We start from the raw sequence: 20,678 nt of genomic DNA, 5'->3' as shown, positions 1-20,678 counted from the left end.
CTCATCCGATTTGTTATCGGTGGAAATGAAAAATTCTTCTTTCTGCTCCATAGTTTCCAAGCTACTCCAACTAAACAAACTGAAAATTAACCACAGAACATCCATACGTATGAGTTATGAGTCAATTTACATGTTTTGCAAAAAAAAAAAAAAAAAAATACACATTTGGTTACATCTAGCAACACTGTGTGGTTCCTACTGTACTTCAATCGTTGCTTCCTAGTTTAAAAATATATGCATGAGCAAGGCTTCATTTTGGTATAACCATTATTCATGTATCACTTCAGGTTCTACTATCCCAAACTCCGGGTTGCATTGTATATTGGACACCCTGTATTATAGATGCATACTCAATGGTGTCCTTCATTTTGGAATAATCTTATATTTTTCAAATGGGAAAAAGAGAGGTGGTTAGTACTATAATTTGCTGAGAAAACCATTGGTTTGTTACATGAAGTTTAACGTCTCTTTCATCACCGAGGCTATATGAGACATAGACCTATAGTTTAACCGTTAAGCCTTAACATGAGATCCGAACCTCATAAACTCCCATCTACCCCTGAAGGTTGGAGCCTTTACCTGCAAAGATAAGGGAAATATAAGGCTTTATTTTCGGATAGTCCTTTTTATAAGGCGTTAAAAAATCCAAAAAATATATAGTATCGTTGGTCTACATAAATAAGAATAAAAATCGCAGGATGTCCGTGTGAACAATGACTGAATTAAGTTAATGTTTCATGGTCGTCTCACAATTTTATTTCTGGTCAAAGACGCAGTCTCCAAATCGTCTTTTAGACTGGCTACATGAAATAAACAAAAAAAAATCTCGCACTGTGAAAAAGGACTATTTGTATGACTCCCAATTAAATATAATGCTCAGATAAGTACAATTTCGGTTAAAATTGATTGAGTATCGTATTGCAGAGATTCGAAAGATTTTTAATGAAAAAAAAATAAGAACTTTGGGTAAAAAAATACGAGTAAATAAAATCATTAATATAAATCGTTTCTACATATATTTACATGCCTGGACTCTACTTTTAATATAATTTTTCCTACGCAGATTACTCTTAACTACATCTTTTTACAGATATATAGAGCGCTGCTGGAGAAATGGACATTTTTCCATTACATTTTATTTGCCATTTTTTCAAATCTCACAGTTGGTTCATGTATAGTGTTTCTTTTATATACATTCCACTCCAACCCACCCTTTACTAGTACTCCTACCACAATATTCACGCTCAGCGTTTTCTCAATCACTACGCACAACAATGGAGTACACTGAATATCAACAGAGGGCGGGGGGATGTTCAAGCATACAAGTTCATATTGATTCAGAACATTCGAGATTTTTTTATATCCAAATCTTAATATCGTAAATTATTATTTTTTTAAAAAAAAACAACTATCGTGTAGAAAGGGTAGGGGTTGGTAAAACCCTGTAACCCCGTTTGAGTGCGCTACTAATGCACAACGTCTGTTTCTCCCTTTTCCGATAATTGTTTTTATCAATTACTTAACGGAAACCTGTTGTGCTATTTCCCCCTGTAAACCCAAAACTGTAATTCGTCAATTGTTTCATTTATTCACGTATATGTCTCCTATTCAATACTCGAAGTACAATTTCCTCTGCATGTTACACTACACCGTATTCCTCGCATCATTATGAGTTTCTTTTTTCCACAGACGGAATAGTCACAGTCAGCAAAAAAGCATTTGGACTTTTCCCCATTTTCTTGGTTGGTTGGTATTTAACGTCCATTTTCAGTACCTTCTACTGCCTAATGGGTTCCAAACCACCACTCGAGATACAGAAAGCATGCACCTTAGCTAATCGACTACGAAGAGATCTTGTATACATTTCCATTTGCTTTCTTTTCCTAAATTCTTAATTCACTCAACATGCATACAATATATTTCAGTTACACTCTTACTTTCTAAGTCCCGAAGTATTTGGATTAATCCATCGCAGAGGTATCGTAAACCTGTCGTTCTCACTTACTTACTTTTCATCTTTAACACCTGGGATACACGATTTATTGTCAACTGAAATGTTGAGCGATCATAAGACGTCTGTCCGGGTTTCGAATTTAGCTTAGGCCATGTATGTTATGTTGTCCTTTCACCATTACTTTCTCATAACTTCCATTAGCTAGAGGGCAGATCTTTCAGAAGTAAAACTCAACAATACAATGAACACATTGTTCCTACAACCAGAAAATTCCTCGATACATACTTCTTTCAGCAAATCGAACGTTTTTCTTCCTCGTTGAATATCTTATCATTCTTATTTTCAACTATCATATTTGTTCTTTTCCACCGACTTTTTTTTTCTATTGATTTAAAATTTTCGACACATTTACTAGTATTTTCTTAGTTTTTCCTAATTTCTCTATGCTTTCACATTTACTTCTATGTTGTGCTTCCATCCTGACCTTGTCAGTTCACCTCCTACTTCACTATTCAGCTTTCTAGGCATTTTGCCTCTTGCTCTGAGAAGATCCTTCCTATCGTCGGACTTCACCTGGCTGATATCCCGAAAACATCTTTATAATAATCGCCGCCAGGAAAGCTTCAATTCTTATTTCAAGATCCTTCCTGTTTACTTACCATTAATTAGTGAAATACATATTTAGTTCTGTTCACTACCTGAAAGGTCTAGGTGAAAATAATAATAATAAAATTATGATTCTAATTAACTAATATTTTTAATATGAAACATATGTAGTTCTTTTTCGACCATTCGACAGTGCATATCAATTCAGGCAGGGGATTACCTTGATGGACTGGTGTTATTCAATTTACAGATGTTAAAATTCAAGACAAAGTAAGAAACCCGTATCTTTGTATTTTGTTCAAAAAATTCCAGGCTCGAGATACAGGCCGCCAAATATGGTGCCTAGGGGGCCATTTCTTGCGTAAATTCAATTTCTTACTTTTTTTTTCATTCGAAAGATAATAAATTTATTGATTCAAATAATACTCTCCGTTTAGAAATATGGTTTAAATTCTCTGGCACAGCCTTTTGACTTTTTTTAATAAAAAAAAATATTCAAAAATGCCATTCCCGATTTTTTTTAAACTGCTGATCAGTACCATACACTACTACATTCTATAACAAGGAGAACTCTTTCTTTTGAGTTAAACAGGTTTTACAAACAATGTTCATGTTTCAACTTCCGCTAATGTCTTGATAGCTGTTTTTTAAACTTTTCTAAATTATTTTCTTTTAGAAACACCAATCTCAAAATTCTGAGAATTTTACAAGAGCTGTATCTCGAAGGTGCTACGTATCCTGAAAATGAGAACACGCCACTTTGATTCTGGAATTTTTCATAATGGTTTTGTAAACAATTCACTCTCGGACCAACGTACTTTATGTATTGGAATAAAAACAATAAATTAATGTTGGAATTGGGTAAATGTTTTTATTCTTCTGAATTTCTTTCACACAGAAGCTTTCAAATTACGAATTTCTGGAACAATGCGGAACTATCCAGATTATTCCAGAATACAAAAAAAAAAAAAAACCGAATATTTTGGAATCATCCAGATAATTTCAGAATTTAATAGAAATTTCTAGAACATTCTGGAACCATCTAGATAATTCTGGAATGTCACAGGATATTCTAGAATTCCACAATGTAATAGAATGTTCGGTGTATGGCCTAGCATGTAAAAGGGAGAATAGACACATGAGTTTACAGTTCAGTTGTCACCTGGCAAACAAAGAGCTCACCAAGTTTTTGGTCCAATAGTACCTATAAGCTTTTATGAGGATTCTGCTGATTCACCGAGTTGTAGGGTGTTTTATGGAAAGGACTACGTTTGAAATGTCTTCCGACTGGAGCCATAGGAGAGCGGGAAAAAATCCTTCCTCAGGGTGGGAATAAGAATGTGCATTTCAATACTCTGTTTCAAAGCTAAGATGTTTCCAGTGATGACTCTGTGTTCTAAATGTTTTACAGAATATTAACAATGACACTAACTGAACAAGAAGAAGTTTCTCATCGTGTAGACGATGAAAATTTTGTATCTGCAGAGGAAGACTTACATTACCTAAATCAGTCAGCTATACAGATTGGTGTTAATCTTGCTAAGAAACTATGGTCAGTGAAATCATAAGCTGTAAGCCACCAATGAAGCACAGCGAAATTACTGCAGCTGTGGGTGAGTACACAAAATCAAAACTGATCAATCTCTTCAAAGTAAAAATCATCCTCAGAAGAAAATGAACCAAAAGAACCTTATGCAACTTGGGAATTTATATCAAACATCAATTCAGTTGTAGAATCGTGTGGATCCTATAATGAAACGATGCACGGTCTAACAATTACCTCAGTGTCCCTTTCAAGGGTACAAGTTTTGCACCACATTACATCTGCAGGAAGATACATGATGGATAAAACAAGAAATGTGCGATATGCAAAAGTAGTAACTGGAAAACCGAATCTCCATATGGTCACCCTGTGAATGAATAACATGGTCAAATTTCACAGTTATTTCATCTGGAAGATAAGTGGCATTGTTCTCGACAGAAGGCCAACGAAAAGGATACCATCTCTAAACAGTTGCAGGAGAATGTGGTGAAAGTGAGACGATACATAACATGAAGTATTAAAGAAACTTCCGCCATATAGAAAAACGAATATTCTGTACTCTATATTGGAAGATCAAAATTATATGCACTACGACCTGAGTGGGTGGTTCCACAACCACATAACTTTGAAGAACTTACTGGAATATGTGACATATGACATCCTGATTGCATGTCTGAAGTCGGTAAATAGTCTGTGATACACAATGAGAGACTTGTTTATTTCAGTAATGTGGTGACTGCCCTGGAAAAGGTCTTGCCTTACAGAACTTGGTCTGGAAAACATAGCAGGTGATTCTTCTGAGGTTACATGTGCAATATAAGAGGAAGATAAACTTATTAAGAAAACTGTTGTCATTAATAAGTTCATTGTCGAACTTGGGAAACGGAAAACGAAAGCAGATACACATAAATATCTGCAGAAATTGCAACAACAGCACAATGCAGACAAGTCATGCATATCAACAGTCTACATCCTGTTGCCTAAAGAAGTTGAAGAACTTCGCCAGCAGAAAATAGAAACCACACCATCACTATGAAAGGAATTGAGAAGTCACATCTCCGGACTCACAGTGTGAGTGAACTTACATTACACGAACTTTAAAGAGCAAGAAAGAAGAAATTTCATTTGCTCTACCACGATCTCAGAAACGGAAGGAGAATATTCAGATTCATACCCTATAAAGAGGGATGTTTGTGGCCTGTATGTATGATCGTGACTGGTGGCTTGCAAACGCTACAAATATCAGTTGTGAATTAAATGAAATTGTCGATGTAAACTTTATGCAACTGCATGGATCGGCTGCTGAATATAGATTTCCACCTGCAAGATAACAACACCACTAGTCATCACTTCCAATTAGCGATGTTCCAAGGATTCCAGATGTCTCAGTTCCTACTCGTTTAACAGGAAACCATCATTAAATATCAAAGGAAGACAATGATGCAGTTGAACACATTTTATTTCATTGAACTATGCACAGAAGTGGCATGCTTTGGAACCTGTAATATGTTTTGAAACTTACATATATATTTTGAAAGCTATGTCTGTTACTTATCTTTGTACATAATTAAAATGCCACATCAAATAAGACTAGAATTTGATTTCGTAAGACCAACATGACAATGTGGTAACGGAAACTAATTTAATGTATGGCAAAATCTTCAATTGTTTATTTTACACATTTATATATTTCTGGGCATTACGTCATCTATGACCTTAAACCCGTCACATACGAGAGATAACGTCTCCCAGCGAGCACACTATCCGGAGAAGGGGGAAGGAAGAAAGGAATAAGGAAGGAAGGAACTGGCCTGGGGTCTGTATATTAAGTAATACCGGGCTTTTACCTTGAGTGAATTAGGAAAATCTACGGAGAACCTTACTCAGAATGGCTTGCTGTTATCGACGAGTGTTCTCATCGGGAATCGAACCAAGGATTCAGTTGTTTAACCCTATCCAACTTGAAAGTGGAAGTACTGCTTTTCAAGGCATGTAGTTATGGTACTGATCAACAATTACAAAATGAAAGTTTTGTTGATTGGTGCTTTTGAGGAAATATATATATATATATATATATATATATATATATATATATATATATATATATATATATATTATTTTTACTACAGTCACGAGAACTTCGAAATATTTCCAAATGGAGGTTATCATTTGAATCAGTAAATTGTCATGTTTCGAATAAAACAAAGTGCAACAAAATACCTCCAGAGATAGAGTATCTTAATATTTTGCCGAAATTCGCAAGTGATAAATGGCACCGGCATTTGGCAACCTTTATCTCGGGCAAGTTTTTTCTTTCTTTTAAAAAAAAAAACCAAAAAAAAAAAATAGTTTCTTGCTTTATCCTCAATTTTAAATATCTGTTAAATTCAATAACATTCGACGCTATCACGGTAAAATGTTTCACTACCTGCCTGCACTAATCTGGACTACCATTCACGGAAATCAGGTGTTACAGAGGAATACTTCTATAGGTTTTAATTTTATATAGTTGAAAACTGATATAGTAGTTAAGTTTTAACGATACGTAATCAATCTCCACTTGACGTTACATACAATACCAAAACAGAAAAAAAAAGAAAAAAAATGCCTTGATATGGTGTGTGGAAATAAGTGGAAAATTAGAATTAATACTAGCATATAATACTATTCCAGATTCCAAGATAAATTACTCTTGACACAATGCTTATTTTTAATAGAACCTAACTTATAAAAGAAAGCTGTAGCTCACCTATGAATTTCGCTTCTTTAAACAATGGGTACACTAATAATGCTATGAATCTCTTGGCTCTCTACATTTAATTTCAACCTTTCGCCACCTCTGCTACTGGAAAGACAAAAATACAAAATACATCAGTACGCCTTTATTCACACTTACTGAGTTATATACCTATGTTGCGTTCTTTATGATTTCAGGACAGGTTTGTTGTTACCTTGATCAGATCATTCACAAATGATGAGCTATGTAGAAATGATGATGATGATGTAAACTGTAGGTGTTACGGAACGTAAATTAATGAGAAAATTGCTTCTACTTGTTATCTCATTCTTCTTAACTCTCTAATTGCTCTGATGAAGGTGACAGGAGAAGGAAAAATAAATAAATTTATGAAATTATAGCCAATGTATCATTGATATAGAGCACTAAATAGATGAGTTTATAGTGTTTAAGTAGCGGTACGTACACGTACTGCAATGTAAATTATTGCTAAATATGTTAACTCAGTTTCGTTATTGTTTTAATACTATCATCTAGAGCGACGATCCTCAAACTGTGATCTGCGAAAGTGGTTCTTGAGGTCTGGCCTTTCGGAAATATGTATGTCATTATTACTATTATTTTCAGTTAACATTCCAGATTATGCTGTGAAACTCAAAGAACACGATGATAATGAACGAAATGGTGGAATCAAAGAAGTTAGACAAAACGGGAAAACTATGCACACAGTGTTTGTACACCACAAAGAACACTTGCGGAGAGCTGGGATTGAACAAGGGATTTCACGAACCAGAGATGAGCGCTCGACCACCGACCCACCACGGCCCCATTAATAGGGTAAAGATTATACAAATTCTAATCGCTTGCAAAATAAAATTAGCGGAATAAGGTAAAGATAGTATCTGATGAAGCCAAGTGGATAGTTGGCGAAACTGTTACACGTTAATAATATTTACAATAAACGTATTGTTTGGCTCAGCGAATGGTTTAAATCAGATATAAAAAAAATAATAATAATATCGCTGAAATACGTTTAAAGAAATTCAGATTTGGAAGGTGATTAGCTTCCAATATATTCAAACAGGAAGAACGAGGGAGAGAACTGACTCCGTTCACCTCACCTCTGCTATCTTTGGTTCGATACTCGTCCATTACTCTGAACATGAGTCAAGCATTCAAAATTGAATTTAACGCCTTGACTGCCACCACACATCACCTATGCGCTACCATCAACAGTTCACTAGTAATACTTTGTTTTCATCTTTATTTTAGGCACGACTTGTAAGCCATGTGTATGTAATTGCACACACACGTGTAAGACAAACGCGACAGAAATAAAATATATTGTTTGTGTATAGAAAACCATGCGGCGCTGCTCGAGAGCCGTGTGTATGAAATTCCATACACATGCAGTCAACGTGTTAATAGCTAGCATTCGTGCTATCCTGAGCTTCTCTCCAGACCTCAGTTTTACACTACTTGTAATATTACAAGTATTTCTGCCTTCAGGCAGAAACAACGAATCTAAATAAAATAGACGAATTTTATCGTCACTTCGTCAGTAGTTGTTGCGATCTCGTAAGGAGATGTTATTAATTTGTTTTATTGTTGTTAGGCTCATAGCGTTTCTCTCTATCCTCTTTCTTTCTTCATCAATATGGATCCTAAAAAGCGTAAAGTTGATAGTGAAAATAAGAAGTTTTTGACTGAATGAATTGAACAATATTGTTTTACGCTGCCTGATAGACCTAGAGCTGTTCCAGTTTGCCTCATATGCAACAAAACTCGTTCTTGTCAAAAATGACAAATTCTAGCAAGACTACGAAACAACTCAACAGTTCCATTAAAGTTTTCCTTTTGGGTAGTGAAGCTCGTCAAGAAAGACTCCAAACATATCCAACTTCGTACAAAAAAAAAAAAAAAAAAAAAAAAAGCAGGGTCTTTAAATGGCTTTATAAGCGAGTAACAAAAATCTACAGAAGCAGCGTTGCGTGTGTGTTGGACGCTTAATAAACACCAGAAGGCACTTTCAGACTCTGAGATAGTGAAAAAATGTTGGAAGTGGCCGCGGCACTTTTTGAATAGAAAAACGATGTTGTTTCCACAATTCAGTCGAGAAGAAGCAATACGAGAACCGAAATTTTGGCTGCTAACAATAAAAGTAGTTCGTTCGAACTTCTGCAGAAGGTGCCTTGCTACGACATAGCACTTGATGAATCATGCGACATTGTTTATAAAGAGCAAGTATCTACTTTCGTGCGATTTTTGGATATTGACAGTAAAGCATTTAGGAAATAATTGTTAGCAATACTGCCGCTTAAAGGCAAGACTCGCGGAGGAGATTTGTTCGAGACTTTTGATACTACACGACAAAATCAAACATTAGTTATGATAAAATGGTCTCTTTCAACTGACGGGGACCCCTGCGATGATCGGCAAAGGAAAGGGAATAGTAAAGAAAATCAAAGAAAAGAATGCTGGGCTACTATCTTATCAATGCATAATTCATCAGGCAGCCTTTTGTGGAAAACTTAGTGCAACTCTAAAAGAAGTAATGGACAGTTTGATCAAGTCAGGGGCGTCATTTCAGACTTGGTTGGGGGGGAGGCAAGAGCACCACCGACATAAGACTTTCCCCTTTTGTACCAGTATATTAGTAGACAATTGACTACAGCATATGTATTCCTCAAAATCTTGGGGGGGGGGCAATTGCCCCCTCCTGCCCTCCCTAAATGACGCCCCTGGATCAAGTTGATTAATTTTATGAGGTCTCGTTCTGCTCTTCAGCACAGACAGTTCAAAGAGTTTCTGAGTGTGATTCGGCGGATTCTGACTTACTGCAATAGGTCTACAACAATGTTCGTTCGCTAAGTAAAGGTCAAATGATTGAAGATTTTTGGCAAATAAAAGGAAGTAATCTTCTTAGACAATCTGGATACAAAGAAGCAAGAAAGCATCTGGAGTTCGTAGCAAACGAACGCAGTATGCTAGCTGTGACTTTCCTGAAAGACATTCTGTAACATTTAATTGCGCTCAATACCTACCTACAAGGAAATAGGAAATTAATATGGGATTTATCCTCGGAGCTGGATATCTTTGAAAAAACATTGCAAGTGAAGAATTTATCGATTTGCCAACAATCCTTGAATATAAAAATAATTCTGAAATATACATTGAAGTATTTTCAAACTTTATGTCACATCTCAGAAAGGAATTTGCATCAAGATTCCAAAACTTCGCAGAGAGAGAAATTGTCACAATTCTTAAAATCGCCTTTTGAAGTTATCCAGTGGCAGAATGGACTAATGTGGCTGCAAAGTTGTTCCGCCTTTCGAAGCTTTCACGCCAAATGGAAAAAATAGATTTGCAGGACGACATTTCCTTGCAAACGTATAAAACTGCATGCGCCGATGAATTTTGGAGTAAACATGTCCCAAAAAATATGGAAATTACAAAAAAAATTAACCATTTACCTAGCTACTATGTTTGACTCCATACATGTTTGTGAAACTTCATTTTCCAAAATGAATTTTTTGAAGAACCAATATCGCTCAAGATTAACGGCCGCCCACCTTGAAGACACTCTTCGCATAAGCTTCTCCCCGAGTGAACCTAACTTTAAAAAACTGGCTCAGGATCACAAATGTAATTTCTCCCATTGATGTTTTAATACAATTATGTCTACCTATTGTATTTCGTATTATTTTGAGTGAAAGTTAAAATTAAAAATTAGCAAGGAATATAAGCTTTTTTGGATCTCGATATAAATTTTCAAAAGTATCCGGACCCACCTAAAATAACTTGCCAACCCCTTGTCTAGCCAATTAAAAATGTGGGAAGTTTGAGAACCGTATTGGGATTTTTAGGATTTAGGATTTAGATTTCTGGGCTTTCGGGATCTAAGGCCATTTAGCCCTTCACGTTTTGAGGGATGACGTCCCTCGGCGAGCACACAAGCCGGTGAAAGGGAAGGAAGAAAGGATGGGGGAAGGGAGGAAGCGGCCTGGGACCTGTAAGTTAGGTACCACCCCGGCATTTGCCTGGTGGGAATGAGGAAAACTCAGGAACACCTCATTCAGGGTGGCTGGCCTGAAAAAGCGTTTTACACTTTTTCGACCGAGTGTTCCCACCGGGAATCGAACCCGGGACCGCTCGCACCGAAGGCGAGAGTGTTAGCGACTACGCTACGCGGGGGCCCAAGAATCATATTGGGAGCGGGTAATATAAATATGGAATCAAGTTGTGTTCCCTTAATTCAAAAGTGCAGGTTTGAAGGAGCGTTGAATGGAAAAATGTTGGTATTCGTAAGTTTAAAACGAGGTGGAAAATTACTTCGTTGTGAAGGTTTTCTGTACCGCATTAATAGGCGTTACAAAAAATGTCATATTAGAAATGAAGGCAAGAGTGCAAAGTGGCAATTGTAGTTGTTGAATTTAGAGATAGTGTCAAAGTCGGGTGTACATACATATGAACCAGACGAAACGAAGGTTAAAGCAAGGTGTTTGATATGGCAGATGAAATGAAGAACAAAGACGGAAGAAACCTCTGGAAAAGTTTCAAAAGCTTTTAGGTATGTTACCTTTAATTTTTAAGCTGCATTACGCTATGAGGTCAATTGATGTCAAATCAACCAATATGGTCATTATCAAAATTTATTTCTTCTTATTTTTTTAAACAACGTTCTTCTGTTCTTCGAGATTTGAAAGCTAACAGTCATTCATTTTTTAAGATGTTTAGTTTGTTCATGAGAAGTCGTTTTGTATCAATAGCTTTGTAAGCTTTTTGCACTTTACAAAGGCTTGTGGCAAGCCCTGTAGCTCTTTTATTTCTGAAGATATTGATATGAAACACTAAAACAGGTTAAAGTAAATTAAATGTACTACTTGATACTTAGTGTACAAGGCTGCCGTACTGTAGATACCTTTAAAAATTTTTTGAATGTTTATAGTTTAAATAACGAAAATCGCAATTTCTGAATTTAAACCTTTGAAAGAAATAACTGAGTCGTTCTCAATATTTTCTCTCTGTAAAGATTTAAAGCTGTTTCCCGTCTGTTTAGTCAGTTATATACTTTACATAGTAGGTAGGTCTTTCCAATTTTGTTTTGCTTACTTCCCAGCAAAAAGACCGAAGACTACTGCAGATTGCTTCGTTTAATTAAATAAATAAATAAATAAATAAATAAAAAAAAAAAAACAGAGAATGGCTTCGACTTTAATCCGACTAAAATAACAGTAGGCTAATATAGGCGGACAGCAATAGCAGCAATTCATCGAACTTAACCAAATACCATTGTCCGTGGATGCTTTTTCCATTATGCACAGTGTGTGTGAAGAGGAAAGTTCAAGAGCTGGGATTATCCACACTCTATCGAGAAGATAAGGAGGTGAGAACATGGACTCGTCGCGCTGCGGCTATGTCACTGGTTCCTTTTCAACACATTGAAGATATATTTCTCTTCATGCAAGGAACTGCACCGAAAAGTACAAACCAAGACTGGTTATCATGATCATATGGTAGAGATTTGGATTAATGAGGCAGAGGTCATATTTACACCGTGAGTATTGTTTCGAGTTTCATTTGTTATCGATGTAATTTGTAAGCTTTCATGTATCTTATTTATTAATTGCTAGAATACCTAATAATATTTTATATGACGAGTTAGCGATTGCATAAACAAAATCAAGAACAATGATTGCGAGATACATGAGAATTAAGTTTTCAAAAAAAAATGCCGTAAATAACAATTTCATGTTTCTTGACGGAAAATTATATTAAGGAAGGTTCTATATTTCTTCTACAAATAAACTTGTAGTTGAATGGATTTAAATGTAAGTTATAGTTATAGAATAAATGTAATGTAGCTTTGACAATTGTGAAATAGCACTATCTCGTCCCGAGCCTTTCAATTCTTGTAATCAATATCTTTGCTCTACTTCTCTTTTCACGTACTACTAATACTAGTCTAATTTTTTTCATTCCATTTCCAGTGACTTACGGAATCACTCTCACTCACCAACAATGCCATGGAAGAATGGATGACATTTCAAACTGAACCACAAACTAAGGAGCATCCGAATGTATATACTCTTCTTCAGTTATTACAACAAGAGCAAGTTGAAAATGAAAGATTTATTCAGCTCCCTGAAGTTGGACAAAGCCGAAGGCAAAAAAGTTAAAATACAAACATGTTGATAACCGCACTAATAAGTTAAAATCTAGATTTAAGTCAGGGAAAATTGACTTAGCACGTTGACTGCTGACCTTGGATCACATAGGTCGTCGGATATGCTAACAAATGTTATTGTTGATATCATTGCTTTTGCTTTGTTTTACAAGAATATAACAGTTTTCCTTCAAATATATATGTTTATTGCGCAATTGTTGTAAGGACGCCGAAGGGCGTCCGCAGCATATGCCATCTGCTTTGCATCCCATATGCTACGGACGCCGATAGGCGTCCTTCATTATTTTCAATTTTATAACCTGAAAGAAATATAATACATAAGAATTTTCATATATAGTTTAGAACAGCTTGTAAAAGTCTTATTTAGTCATTGTAATCATGAAAGCACAGCTCCAAAGACTGTCCAGGACACATCTCGCAATGGTAGATGCTATCGTTTTCCTCTCTTTGCATTTCCTTTATTTCTTTCTCAATATTCGTCCTTTCGGTCCAGCAGGACATTTTGTTAGCAGGTGATTCTCTTTCGCTCTTCTTTTCTTTGGTACGTCCAATTGCGGCGTTACTTGGACCTTTGGTTTTACTTCTAAAAGGTCGCGTATAATCATATGGTTCGTTGCTACCTGAGAAAGGCACAAGAAGCTGATTTATTTGATCGAAAGGAAAAGATTTCAGAAGCAAAGTCTTATCTTGCCAAGCAGGCTACGAATAATCATGTGTATTACTTTCTGAATCGCCGTCAGATTCTGATTCTTCAGCTGAACTAGGAAACCAAACTACATTTTCGTTTTCAGACAGTTCACTTTTATCACTTGAATTTGACTGCAAGCTATCTTGCCCATTCCTCACTGTCAATGTATCAATGTTAATATACTGTGGATTTGGCTTTCTATTCTCTCCACTAGCCCACTCTACATAGACACAAAGAACGAAATACTGAATAAAAGATCAGTTCAATATGTATTTCACTGGCATAAACACACAAACCAGCATTGAAAAGTTCAAAAATAGACATTATTTTGTTCAACAATGCCTATATAAAAACAAAGCGCTGTAGACCGAAACGAAGCACACTGTGAGTTACCTTTACTCCTTGGTAATCACCGTAGAAAGTGTGAGTGCACTAGTGTGCACATGTAGGTACAGGCGGGAATGTGAACCAGCTACAGTGACAAGCGCCGATCGGCGTCCGGCGCATATGCCAAATTCAGTACTGGACGCCAATGGGTGTCCTCAGCAGTGAACGTATTAATACAGTATGTAAATGCAGTTTTATATTGCTTATATTTGGAAACTTAAAATTTGTTGATGTAAAGATACTTGTGAACATTACATATTACAAATGGTGACGTAGCAGAGCATATTATAAACGTTTTATTGTAATACATACCAGTCTCTTATGAATTATATTTGTAAATATTATACGAATTCTAAGAATCGTTGTTCTTTTCTTTGCTGCAACTGTAGACCCACTTTTTTTTTTTTTTTTTTTTTTTTTTTTTTTTTTTTTTTTTGCATTTTAGTGAATCTTTTTACAATGACTGATTTTAGCTAGTAAAAGTATATTTCAAAAGTAAATGTAACATTTTCAAGGAGAGCCATTTTAAAAATTCCATTTTTGAAATGGTGACTTTTGGAAATACTAGTGACACGGTACATACTTAGCTAGAATCACAATCAAACACGTCAGAGTTGTTGCTGACTTGAGAAATGAACTTGTTCATAAATGTAATAAATTAAAAAAAAAAATTAAAAAAGCTGACACTAAACATCCTTCGTCGAGTGAGTGTAGGCAAAACGTGAATAGGCCAAATCGAAATAAACGAGGCAAAAGATGGGGTGATGGGATGAGTACAAAAAAGGGGTATAAAATACATTCAATTTTCTTTTTTCACTATATATATATATATGTGACAGTTAATGGGAAGAATGATAACTTTCAGGGGAAAATAGGGACCTCTGCCTGGGTGTGTATATTCTCTACTCATTTACATTTTCTAAACATTGTGATGTGTCGTCGTACGTATATGTAAGCCCCTTCTCCACACAGGAAGATTGTTGTTGATCCAAGATGAAAGCTAAAATCTTCTCATTTTAATAGGTATGAAAGGAGGGATTGCAACCTGTACCAACACATCTTAAAGTACACCACTGTTTAAAAGTATTTCTTTACTAATGTACATTCTTTCCAAGAACTTCAGTTTGATGTGTTAGGTCCTATATATCGTTTCTAGCTATTTATCATTTTTAGAAAATATTTTTTCTGCATTTATATGGTTCTCTCTCTCTCTCTCTCTCTCTCTCTCTATATATATATATATATATATATATATATATATATATATATTCTATCTGTTTACCTGTCTATCAACCGTTTGATTTATCATCTTTCATTCAACATTCAAATACTGCATTGAAATAAAGGTATATAGCAACGGAAGAAATAACCACAGAAATATGAAACACAATAGCACTTCTTTCTTCTCTTTTCTTATGTTTCTGAAGCCGAAAGTCGTGCGATATTTATGCTATCCAAGGCAACGCTAGGATAGGATAAGTTAAAGTAGGTCAGAGTAGGGTGGATTAGAGTAGAATACAGTTAGATTAAAATAAGATAAGTCTGAACCCCTTGTGCGCAACATACCCTTTGATCATTTCATCCAAAAGTTCGCTTATTTATTCTTTACTAGCGCCGACTATCTCAGTGCTTCAAATGATTTTTACGGTCAGCACTGAGTCAACTTATCACTACAAACTTGTTTTGCAACTTGCTTGGTCCAGGGCAGGGGGATACTGAGGGACCCGCGTGGTAAGGAAGGGTGTATACATAGGAAGGAAGCACGGAAGTTAGAGACGGTGAACATGTGCGTTAACGAATATTTCTAACATATTGTCACAATTTCTGCATGTGTGGAGATTACATCATCTTTTGCTATACGTATTTCCGGTTCCTAGTTATATTGTGGGAGATTGTAACATAGTACATTGTTGGTTACAAACATGTTACAACTATTTCATAATAAGGTACCAATAACACACACAACAGAAAGATATAGTATATCCACCTATTACAGAGTACCACACCATAATTGTAAAATATTACCAAAACAACTTCTAAAGGTACTAGGAGTAGATTTCGTGAAGAAACAAGTAAATATATAATTAATTTCTACATGGATCCAAATCTTATATTTGCACCCAAACTTTATCGGTTGCTATCCCAATTTAGGTAAATATAGATCTGTAAACTTTACAGAAGAAATGTGCTATATCATTCTGAAAGACTAGAAGAAATGTATAAGCAAAATATACCGGGATCTCATCTCTTGTACGCATAATAAGATGGAAATACGAAATGCAAAGTGTGTTTCTTACGTCATACTCCATACGGAACCCACGATGAAGTAAAGTGCAATATGAAGGCTGTGTACTAAGTGATCATAGAACTGTTGCAAAACTGCCACACACAAAACAGTGACATATGAAGTATTTTTCCTCTATTCTCGTTTATGTGTATAATCCACAATCGATGATGCGCCTACGAACGTACTTCCGGCCTTGACTGATCATTAGTTTCTCCCACAAACCTCTTGGTTGTGACTCTGGCTCATTTGGTAGTGATTATATTCGTTACTTGTACCGGTCATATAGTCATTCCGGATTAGGTTAGATAAGGATACCGTTTGCAAGCTCAACAGTACCGGCTCCCGAGACGTCGATTGATTTGGGGGAGATCTAATTTCAATCCATCGTTTCTACAGGCCACCTAGCACAAGTTGTCACTGGCCTAGTTCACTAGTTTTTATAGCATAAGTCACCACATTGTATTTATCCCAAAACAGTGTAAGTCTTTCTAAAGTAAACCTGCATCCAGTAGTACAACTCCTCCAGTGCTGGTTTACTTTTGGCACAGAACATTACATTATTTTATGTCGGGTGATTTGCTTTGTCGACATATCTACAACTTATTTAAGATTATCTCTAATATTTAATTTACGTAGAAGCGGATCTCCAGTTTTGTCAACCACATGTCATGACATCTGCCAAAATAACGTGAGACTCCGGAAGTACCTGATTCACATACATCTACTATAGAAATAGAGATAATCTCTGCCTACTTTGGCATCAAACTGTTAGACAATATACCAGTTATTATGTTGAAGGGGATTCTTTAAGATGTAACTGAAAAATAAGTACTACACAGCAGGGCTGGTCGTGTTATATGCACTCGATTTTTTTTTTTTTTTTTTTTTTTTTTTTTTTTTTTTTTTTTTTTTTTGCCTAGATTAAACTGAATCGGTAATTACAACCGACTTCCTTGGCCCTGAGATAGCAGATCAAGATAAGTTCCCTTCCTCCCAAATATAACAACTTAAGTGAGAATTGCAACTGATAAAATACACTCACAAACAGTCGTAGGAGTTTCATCGATCTTACGGATATTATTATTATTATTGGGAGCTTCTATAGCATTGGTTACAGGGAAATTAAGATCGGCACAAGTACTTTTGACAAATGTATAGTAAAGAATATAGGAACATTTCCAGTGCCCATGGACTTATAATACCATGGGGGCAAATATGTTTTCAACATTGGGAGTGGGGGCGGCAAGAGAGTTGTATAATCTAGTTTTTTAAGCGGTGGTCAGAACATTTACGAAGTTTAAAAACAATCTTGAAGAGAATCTGGGTTGTCTTCAACATTTGTATTTTATTTTCAGAAATATGTGAGATAAGAAAGAATTTTAAGTGTTTTAGCTCTTAAATAACATATCAAATACACATGTCTTCTTATTGTTATATATTTCACATGTGAAAGGGAAAGCACCTCCCCCTTCCCGAGTACTGGACAACGATAGGCACAAGTTCTCAAAAAATATTAGGGCAAGAACATGAATGAGGTTTACAATTTTGACATTTTCAGGAATAAAGTTAGCAAAGCCCCCCGAAAAAAAATCGTAAATACGCAACCGTCCATGAGTAAAGCAATCTCTGGTTTTGAATCCAAGAACACCCTTTTGGCCGAGTTCTAACGACGTACATTACGTGGTAAATGATAAAGGATCAGTACAACGTTTAAGATATTCTGTAAATATTGTAGTAGGCCAGTCAATGAAGGGTCGAATAAAGAAAAAATGGTGGAAAGCTGGAACAAATTTTATTTTCTTTATATAAGTGTCCGTAATAACACTAATTTTGCACCACTCTACCACCCCGGATTTGGCCACCATCTTGGAAAAATGGCCCCCAAAATTAGTTTTTTTCAAATATCTCGCATGAAAAGCATTTTAGAGCAAAACATGTTATTACAAAAAATAATCTACATTAAATTCTCTACAAAAATGTTCTCGTTCATTTTTCTCTCTAGGATGCACCGTTCAGATGTTATAGGCGTGGCAAATCACGCATTTTTCTTTCAGCATTGCTTTATAGCAGAACCTTAACGAAAATTTTCTGATACTATTTTGTTTTAATGATTTTTCTTATATAAAATATAAATTAATATATTTTTCATTCATTGCAGGTGTGACTAAGGATAAGTAATCAGGTCTATTAGATCATCTATGTTTAAGATATCAGCTAAAAAATGTTTTATCTATGAGAAACTTCTCGGTGATGGTGTTCCATGTATAGTAAAAGAACATTAGTAGACTGCAGTATTAAAGTGAAAGATGGAAACGACTGTCAACTTAGGGGACTGAGAAGTGTTACACTTCATGAAAAGAGTGGAAAAGTTTACACAAAAACAAGAAGTAGCAAATCGTTGCTATTACAACGTACTTCATCACCTACGCCGATAACCCTTAGGTCAGAAGTACTAAGATTTAATTTTCAAGAAGCCTATCTGTTTTGTAGACAATGTTAATCAGATGAATTTTTAAAGGGACAGGATAAAAAATTCGTGAGTGAGCCTTAGAGTGTATATCGTGTCGAAACAATTGCTGGACCCCTTCTGCTAAACATTAGCCAATGACGTCATTTTTTTCTCTTCCTTACTTCTTTCCTAGGTGTTCAGTGCCCGACATTGGAACTGCTTGGCCTGAAGCAGACGACACCATTCCCTTGCGTTAAGCAGCACCAACGATGCATTTCACTTTCCCCCACTTCCACTTTATTCCGACCTAAAGACTAATTTTAGTATAGAATGGAACCATGACAAGTGTCATTAAAACTCATACGATTGCCAAACCCTACTTCTTTTCATTACCCTCGCACATGCGTATACCCACAGTCGCAGACGCGCGGGCCCACCGGCTTCGCCCTTTTCTAACTCGGTCAGATAGTATTCGTGCTTTATAGTAGTTACCCAGCACAGGTTGATTTGTGACTTTTCCACTGTGGTTTTTGACATACATGCAGACGCCGTATTTATACGAAATCGTGAAAGAATTGTAATTTTTCAATCACATCTGATAGCCCCCTTGAATTTCATCTATGCTAAGTGAGATATATATTCATGTCTCCCAACGTAAATCACAGAATGCAATAAGAAGAAAGTAAGTGAAAGAATTATAATTTTTCAACAATTATTTAATGATGTGTCAATAGCAAACCTGCATACTCCTTTCTTAAGAAGTACTTTCTAAAGCAGAGCCTTTCTATTTAAAGTGTGACACTCTGGCGCTGCTGCCAATGTGTGTTTTCCCTTACCACCCTTGCAAGAGGAGGGCCCAGTTGCTGTGGCCGAGATCGTTCAATTGCTGTATGCAGCCTACGATCTTCAATCGTCCAGACCAAACGACTAAATAACAAACTGCCAACACAGTCGAGGTCGTTCACTCTTTTCCCCTTTGGAAGCAAAGGTAGAGATCCTCCCTAAGGGGTCTAGCGCGGGGGGAGGGAACAATGCTTCACAAACTTGTGACGGATCCATAGTATAAGTAGTAGTAGTAGTAGTAATAGTAGTAGGAACAGGTTAGCAGCCCGCAGGGTTTGGTGGGGTTCTGTTCTCTACATAAAATGGGCAAATTAAAGACTTGCCCAAATTTTTCTCTACATTTTACAATCTGTGGATCCGTATAGGTAAACCGCACCCACATATTTTCCGAAGGCACCCTTAAAATAGAAAGGATCTAGTAACAATGAAATTCCTGATAAAAGAACTAAATATATCATGAATGCATTTGTGTTTACCTAAACTAAGTCTGAACCATTTTAAAGTTAGAACTATAACTAGACAATAATAAACCTCCTACAGTAAAAGACGCACATTTTTAAACGTAGTCTCCGTATTATATTTTCACTCCAAGCACATGTCTCGATTTGAAACCGATCATATATTAAGCAGAAAACGTATGTACCTTGCTACTAAAATAATAAACACACCTGTTCTATTATTTATTTCGGAATTTTTTCTTCTTCTTTAATAGAATTTTAATAAAATAACTATGGTCGTAGCATTTCAGTAATGTCGACAAAATCTCTGGAATTAATTTGAGTAAGATTTGATTATGAAAAGAGTAATTGACAAAAATGTGCAATAAAGTTGTTAAAGTTTACTGGTGTAGTATTGGCCCACTATATTTTGGAAGATTTATATGCAAAATTGAATACTTTTAATGAACAGATATATTTATAAGAAACAATTTTCCGCAGACGACAGAATTAACTACAAAGAAGCTGCATTTTAGGTTTACAAGTGTAGGGTTACTAGT

The 20,678-nt window shown here is 35.8% G+C and overlaps 1 protein-coding gene across 16 annotated transcripts in view; it reads right to left on the bottom strand.

The window, feature by feature from the left end:
- The window catches only part of LOC145690457 (putative palmitoyltransferase ZDHHC24), a 292,920-nt gene extending 272,450 nt beyond the window's left edge, over window positions 1-20,470 (bottom strand). For 7 of the 16 annotated variants that reach the window (XR_014132220.1, XR_014132222.1, XR_014132221.1 and 4 more), the window contains exons 1-2: window positions 20,234-20,363; window positions 6,853-6,948 (exon numbers count right to left, since the gene is read on the bottom strand). The gene's annotated coding sequence lies outside the window, so the exon portion shown is untranslated. The other 9 variants (XR_014132226.1, XR_014132232.1, XR_014132224.1 and 6 more) reach the window with 9 other exon arrangements.
- Between the last annotated feature and the right edge of the window lie 208 nt (window positions 20,471-20,678).

The sequence above is a fragment of the Thermobia domestica genome, chromosome 7 (genome assembly GCF_964235325.1).
Source record: "Thermobia domestica chromosome 7, izTheDome1.hap1.1, whole genome shotgun sequence".
NCBI lineage: Eukaryota > Metazoa > Arthropoda > Insecta > Zygentoma > Lepismatidae > Thermobia > Thermobia domestica.
Note: the sequence above shows the minus strand (reverse complement) of the source record. Positions and strands in the feature narration are given on the sequence as shown.